Source organism: Saimiri boliviensis, chromosome X, assembly GCF_048565385.1.
Source record: "Saimiri boliviensis isolate mSaiBol1 chromosome X, mSaiBol1.pri, whole genome shotgun sequence".
Lineage (NCBI taxonomy): Eukaryota > Metazoa > Chordata > Mammalia > Primates > Cebidae > Saimiri > Saimiri boliviensis.
The window spans coordinates 39,337,730-39,345,057 of record NC_133470.1 but is presented as its reverse complement, the minus strand read 5'-3'; positions in this window follow the sequence as shown (position 1 = coordinate 39,345,057).

Sequence of the window (7,328 nt, the reverse complement as noted above, 5' to 3'; positions counted from 1 at the left end):
TATCTATCTATCCATCCATCCATCCATACATCCATCCATCCATCCGTCCATCCATCCATCCATCCATCCAGCTGTCTGGCTCTCTGTCTTTGTATCATTTATATTTTTAGAGCTTTTGCTGCAAACAAATACTTCACGAGTAAGAGCTCCGGTTCTTGGCTGGTTGAGGTGGCTCATGTCTGTAATCCCAGCACTTTGGGAGGCCAGGGCAGGTGGATCACAAGATCAGGAGTTTGAGACCAGCCTGACCAACATAGTGAAACCCCGTCTGTACTAAAAATACAACAATTAGCCAGGCATGGTGGTGGGTGCATGTAATCCTAGCTACTCAGGAGGCTGAGGCAGGAGAATTGCTTGAACCTGGGAGGCAGAGGTTGCAGTGAGCCGAGATCGTGCCATTGCACTCCAGCCAGGGTAACACTGCCAGACTCCATCTCCAAAAAAAAAAAAAGCAAAAAAAAGCTCTGGTTCTGACAAGCCTCAAATATTATACAAGGAAACAATCACAGATTCATAGGTAAACATAGACAGACAGACAGACACACACACACACATCCCCATTAATGCTCTTAAAAGGTCTAGTTTTACCCTACTACAGAACTAAAGTGTTATCTACAATACATGCTAGTTTTGACCTAAAAGTTAGCATTACTGCAGAATAAGAATAATCAAAAGAACTCCCTTCTTTCAAGATTCTTTGTCTTCTACAAGCAAAGGACTCTCAAAGCCCTCCTTTTGCTAATGATGGTAAATGACCACATACAGGTTTTTTCTTGTCCCTCGAGAAACCTCATTAAAATAATAACAAAACTATTGAAAAAAGGATGAACCCATAAGAATGAAAAAATGTAACTGCAAGTTATTATAAGATAAGGGATTTCAACAATTTCTAGAATACAGAAAAAGAATAGAAAAATAACAACAGATAAAGCAAAAAGGAGAAAACCAAAGCCTAGACTGCATACAAGGGAATGGGTTGCAGTGGGTAAGAGAGGATGAGTAACTGACTTGGAAGAGACCTGGGAAAGAATTCAGCATGGGAGCTTACAGGCATAAAAGGTGCAAGAGTTAGAAGTGATAATAAAATGAAATCTATACATGGAATTATTGGCTTCCACAGTCTCTCTCCAATATATGCAGGTAAAACAGCATACAATATATTGTACATTTTTTGTCTCTTATCATATTAAAAAGAAGGACTATCCAAATAAAATAAATCAAATTACTGGGGATAAGTTAGGGCATCAATGGTAGATTAGGGTGCCCCAGAAAACAGTCTCCCATTCTGAAATTTGGAAGTCCCAGCATGACAGTCATATCCCTGACTGTATTCCACCTGATTCCTTAAATGTAAAGTTCATGACTAATAAACCTCAGCCATTTGCAAAACATTCTTTTTTACTATTATTTTTAGAGACCGGGTCTCACCCTGTCGCCCAGGCTGCAGTGCAGTAGTGCCATCAGTAGCTCACTGCAGCTTTGCACTCTTGGGCTCAAGTCAGCCTCCTGCCTCAGCCTCCTGAGTAGCAGAGACTACTGGCACATGACAATGCATCCAGCTAATTTTTTGTTTTCATTTTTTGTAGAGATAGAGTCTTGCTTTGTTGCCCAGGCTAGTCTCAAACTCCTGGCCTCAAGTGGTCTTTCCACCTCAGCCTCCCAAAGTGCTGCGATTACAGGTGTGAGCCACCACACTCAGCCCGCAAAATATTCTTGGTCAGTGTATTTGTCAGAGTTCTCCAGAGAAACAGAACCAATAGGATGTGAATATATGTGACTAGGATGTGTATATGTGTATGTATATATATGTCTGCAAGTGTGTGTGTCTGTGTGTGTGTGTAAAGAGATTTATTATAAGGAATTAGTTCTAGGGATTACAGATGGCTAGTGATTATGTGAGGCTCTGATTATGGAGTAATTATGGAGGCTGTCAAGTCCCAAGATCTGCAGGGTGAGTTGGCAAGCTGGAGACCCAGAAGAGCTGATTGTATAGTTCCAGTGAGTCTGAAGGTTGGAACCAAGAGAGTCAATAGTGTAAATTCTAGTCCAAAAGTAATCAGGCTCAAAGCATAAGAGCTTATGTTCCAGTCCGAGTCTGAAGACTAGAAGAAAATCAATGTACGGCTCAATTAGTCAAGCAGGAGGTGTTCTCTCTTGCCCACCCTTTTCATTCTATTCAGCTTTTCATTTGATTAGGTGGTGCTCACACACATTAGGGAGGGCAAATCTGCTTTACTCACTCCAATTCAAATGTAAATCTCATCCACAGCCACCCTCACAGACATACTCAGAATGTTTGACCAAATGTCCACTCACCTTATAACCCAGTCAGGTGATTGATACATAAAATTAACATTGTAGCCAGCCTTCCTATAAATGTTAATTCTTGTATTTGAAATAAAAGCCGAGAACCTTCAAATATTTGAAAGGAAATCTAATCATGAGTGAAAAAGATTAAGATAGAGAGCTAACTTCTAAAGAGAGATAATTTTAGGAGCAGATGAAAACTCAAAAAAAAAAAGCACAGTGCACAAAGAGTTTTGTGATATTATATACATAAATTATATAAATGGTGTTATATTATATATTATTAAATATTAAATATATATAGTGATATATTATATAAATATATAAAAATACATATAAAATGGTGATATTATATACATAAAACAAGAAGAGAATGCAATAGTAAAGAACTGATCCAAGATCTGGTGGCTCATGCCTGTAATCCCAGCACTTTGGGAGGCCAAGGCAGGCAGATCACAAGGTCAGGAGATTGAGACCATCCTGGCTAACACAGTGAAACCTCGTCTCTACTAAAAATACAAAAAATTAGCTGGGCATAGTGGCACGTGCCAGCAGTCCCAGCTACTCAGGAGGTTGAGACAGGAGGCGGAGGTTGCAGTGAGCCGAGATCGCACCATTGCACACCAGCCTGGGCAACAAGAGCGAAACACCATCTCAAAAAAAAAAGAAAGAAAGAAAGAAAGAAAGAAAGAAATGATCCAAGATCAATAAAGATCTCTTTGGAATTAAAAATACGATTACTGGAATATCAATTTCAAAAAAAAGTTGGTAAGCGAAGTTCAGAAAATTTCCTAGAATATTTATCCCAAAAGGCAAAGTGAATAAAATTTTGAAAGAAAATATTAGAGATACAAAAAATGAGAAATGAGAATTAACTTAAACCTAACATAATCACCTAAATTTACAGAAGACAATGGAACAGTCTTTTTAAAGTATCACTGAGAAATTACTGTTTAATAATTACAGGCAGTGGCTCCTGCCTGTCATCCCAGCACCTTGAAAGGCTAAGGCAGCAAGACTGTTTAGCCCAAGAGTTGTGGATCAGCCTGGGCATAATAGTGAGACTCCATCTCTACAAAAAAAAAAAAAAAAAAATTAGTCAGGCATGGTTGCACATGCCTGTAGTCCTAGTTACTCAGGTGACTAAGGTGGGAGGATCGCTTGAGCCCAGGAGGTCAAGGCTGCAGTGAGCCATAATCAAACCACTGCATTCCAGCCTGAGCAATAGAGCAAGATCCTGTCTCAAAAAAACTTCAAAAAAGTGGTTTTCACCTAAAATTCTATTCCAGCCAAACCATCATATCATAGTTAATAACATAAACTTTTTTTTTTCAATGTTACTGGGCATGGGTATCTTGAGGGATGGCTGGGTGCCTTCTATTAGACTTAACACATTTCCTGAACATGGTGCCTCACCATAGCAACAGCCATGTCACACGACATATTGGTGACACATAACATAAACTTTTATAATTTAAAAAATCATGTAAAATGCATAATGCTGAAATATTTCTTGTCTACTGTGTCCAATCACAGAACTACCTCCCCTTAAAACAAACAAACAAAAAGACAATCTTCTGTTATTATGGTGTGTGTGGTTTTCATTGTTTTCTATATAAATAAAGTATAAATAAATAATATTCAGTTTTGTTTTGTTTTAACCTAAATAGCAGTTTGGCTTTTCAGCTTAATAGCATATCTATATTCTTTCTATATATATTCGTTAGGAACCATATCATTGTTTTTACCGCTGTGTCATATTCCAGAGCACAAATGCACACGACTTATTTAATCACTCACGTATTCATGGACAGCTAGACTCTTCCCAGTGTTTTTTGTTTGTTTGTTTGTTTTATAAACAATGCTACAGTGAACATAATTATACAAGCCTCCTAGTGACCGAGGCTCTAATTTTCTGCAAATATACACTGCTCTCTACTTTCTTCTTTGATTACAATGAACATTCCTAAGACCTTGTTTCCCTATTTTAGCTTTCTGGGAATGTGGCAATTTTGTTATGTTACACAGGGTTCCCTTCTCATCATCTTCTCTTTCCTTCTGTGTTATGATGAGTAAGATTAAAGGGCCTTGTAACAGAAATCTCCAAACTATCATTTTTAAGATTTATTTCTGCAGGGAGACATTCACTCAGTGCTATGGAATTATGATTTTTCTATCTCAGGGGACAAAGCTAAGACTAAACTCCATAAGATGCTTTTTGTGACAAATACTTAAAGGTGAAAATCAAGCTGCTAAATCTTTACCTTTTGTGTCTGTTAGCTTTGCGTTATTTGGTAATGTGGGCTATCAGGATACATTGGCTATTGTAGCCATTACAACTATGAACTGGTCAGCATTTAGGTTTTCTGAAGAATTTCAGAGTATCCATAATCCTCCTTGCATTGCATCCTTCTTGCATAGTCTCTTTTGTAGAATTTTTTTCTATGTTTAGAGATTGCTCTTACAGGAAAGTCACAAATAAAAAATGTATTCAGATGCCTAAATATTTCATTAATTATTTAAGGAAATGGCTAGTCACTAACATTTATTGTAGCCTTAGATATACTTACATGCAGTGTGTATTTAATCCTTAGTACAAATATTAAAGGTATAGAAGATATAACTAAAGCACAGAAATAAAAACTAACTTTCTTCTACTGTCATAACTTGTAAGTGATGGAAATGACCTCACTATATTCACAGGATCTCATCTGGTTCAATGAGCATTGTTATAGACGGAACTGTGTCCTCTCAAAATTCATATATTGACACCTTAACCTCCAGTGTAACTGAATTTGAGGATAGGGCCTTTAAGGAGGTAGTTAAGGTTAAATGAGGTCGTGAAGGTGGAACTCTAATCCATAAGATTGATGTCTTTACATAAGGAGGAGAGAGCTCTCCACATGCTTGCAGAGGAAAGGCCATGTAAGTCCACAGTGAGAAGGCAGACATTTGCAGCCAGGAAGAGAGGCTTTGCCAGAACCTTGATCATGTACTTCAGCCTCCAGAACCTTGACAAATAAATTTCTGTTGTTTAAACCACTTCATTCGTAGTATTTTTTTATGGTGGCCCAAGCTGACTAATACAAGCATGATCTCAATTCAAATACTAACTGGGCCTTTCACAGTCTACTCTTAACCCAGTCATTTTCTGTTTCCTAGATCTGTTTCCTTCTCTTTGAAATAAAGTTTAGGACAAATTATCTCATAGCTCTAAATTTATATATTTCACTTAATTGAATACCTGCTCAGTAATCTTAGTGCTGACATTAAGTAATTAAGAATTAGTAAATGAGAAATTTAATATGCTCTAATTCCAACACATAAATATGTTTTAAAAAATTATTAAGTCCTCTTATGATACAGCTGGATAGAATGGACTCTGTTGCTTGCAACTATGAATTCTGAATTATGTCCTATGAATTACAGAATTTGAAGCTGATGAGACACTTAGAGCTCATTTCTTCCAATGTCTTTTCAGCCTCAATAGTTCATTCTTTATTTTCCCATTTGAAAGATTTTTTACTAGAAAATTAAATTATCCTTGACTTGTTTACCTTTTTTATAAATAAGAGTCATAAAAATGTTAATTATTAGCCGGGCGCGGTGGCTCAAGCCTGTAATCCCAGCACTTTGGGAGGCTGAGGCGGGTGGATCACGAGGTCGAGAGATCGAGACCATCCTGGTCAACCTGGTGAAACCCCGTCTCTACTAAAAATACAAAAAATTAGCTGGGCATGGTGGCTCGTGCCTGTAATCCCAGCTACTCAGGAGGCTGAGGCAGGAGAATTGCCTGAACCCAGGAGGCAGAGGTTGCGGTGAGCCGAGATTGTGCCATTGCACTCCAGCCTGGGTAACAAGAGCGAAACTCTGTCTCAAAAAAAAAAAAAAAAAAAAAAGTTAATTATTCTGAACTAATAGAATTCTAGACAAAGCCAAAAATTGATTTCGTATTTCTCTCTACAAATATAATATGGATAATATGTAAGATTTTCATTAGCCTTTTTGAAATATTAAAAATAGAGAGTATCTATTATTAAACTTTTAGTTCTAGTTTGAAAGACTTTGCTATATCTTTTTCCTCATTTTAGTCATGACTCAAGTACAGCCCAACAATGTGGATACTTTGTCTAAGATCCCACAGCTAAATAAAGGCAGAGCTTGGATGATTACCTGTCTCTAAGTAATAGCACACTTTGTCAGACACCTAAGAGAAATAAATCACTTTAAATCATCACCACGTTACTCACCCAAGTATTTATCAAGTGCCAACTATGTGCCCGGTACTCATTCGGCACTAGGAATATACCAATGAATAAGTCCTGCCTTTGTGCTTGTGGAGAAAGGCAAATAGCAAATGAGAAAAAAGACATGAAGATAATTTTGGGTTGTATTAAATAACAGTTTTTTGAAAACCCAAGAGGGTAAAGAATGTTTGGAGGGTAAGGGTGTTAACTTAGACAGTCAAAGAAGGCCTCACCAAGGAAAAGGTCTTTGAACTGAGACCTGAAAGCCTTCCAGTGCAAATAATCAGGGATAGGGCACTCTAAACAAGAAACAGCAAAGGTAAAATCCTTAAGGGTGATGTAAACTGTGCATTTTGAGGAACAGCAAGATGGAGATGGAGATGGAGATGGAGACAGTGGAAGATGAGGATGGAGAGTGAGGCATGACTCAGATAATATAGGACCTATCAAGAAAGGAAGCTGAATTCTTTTTCTAGAGTCATTGGAAAGACAATAAAGCCTTTTGAGCAAGGGAATAACATTATCTAACTTAGTTTTTAAAAAAGATCATTCTGGCCTCCACCTAGAGAATGGGCACTAGAAGGAACAGAAGCAATCTGATTTTTATGGTTCATGGTTTTATTTGTTTCTTTGTTCGTTTGTTTCAGATTTGTGTATAGACCTAACTGGAAAGACTAGAGAGAATGAGCTAAAGGCCAAGTTTATTTATATCTTATAATATATAGTAATGAAGGACTAATAAATGTTTAGAGGACAATAACACGACTAAAAATT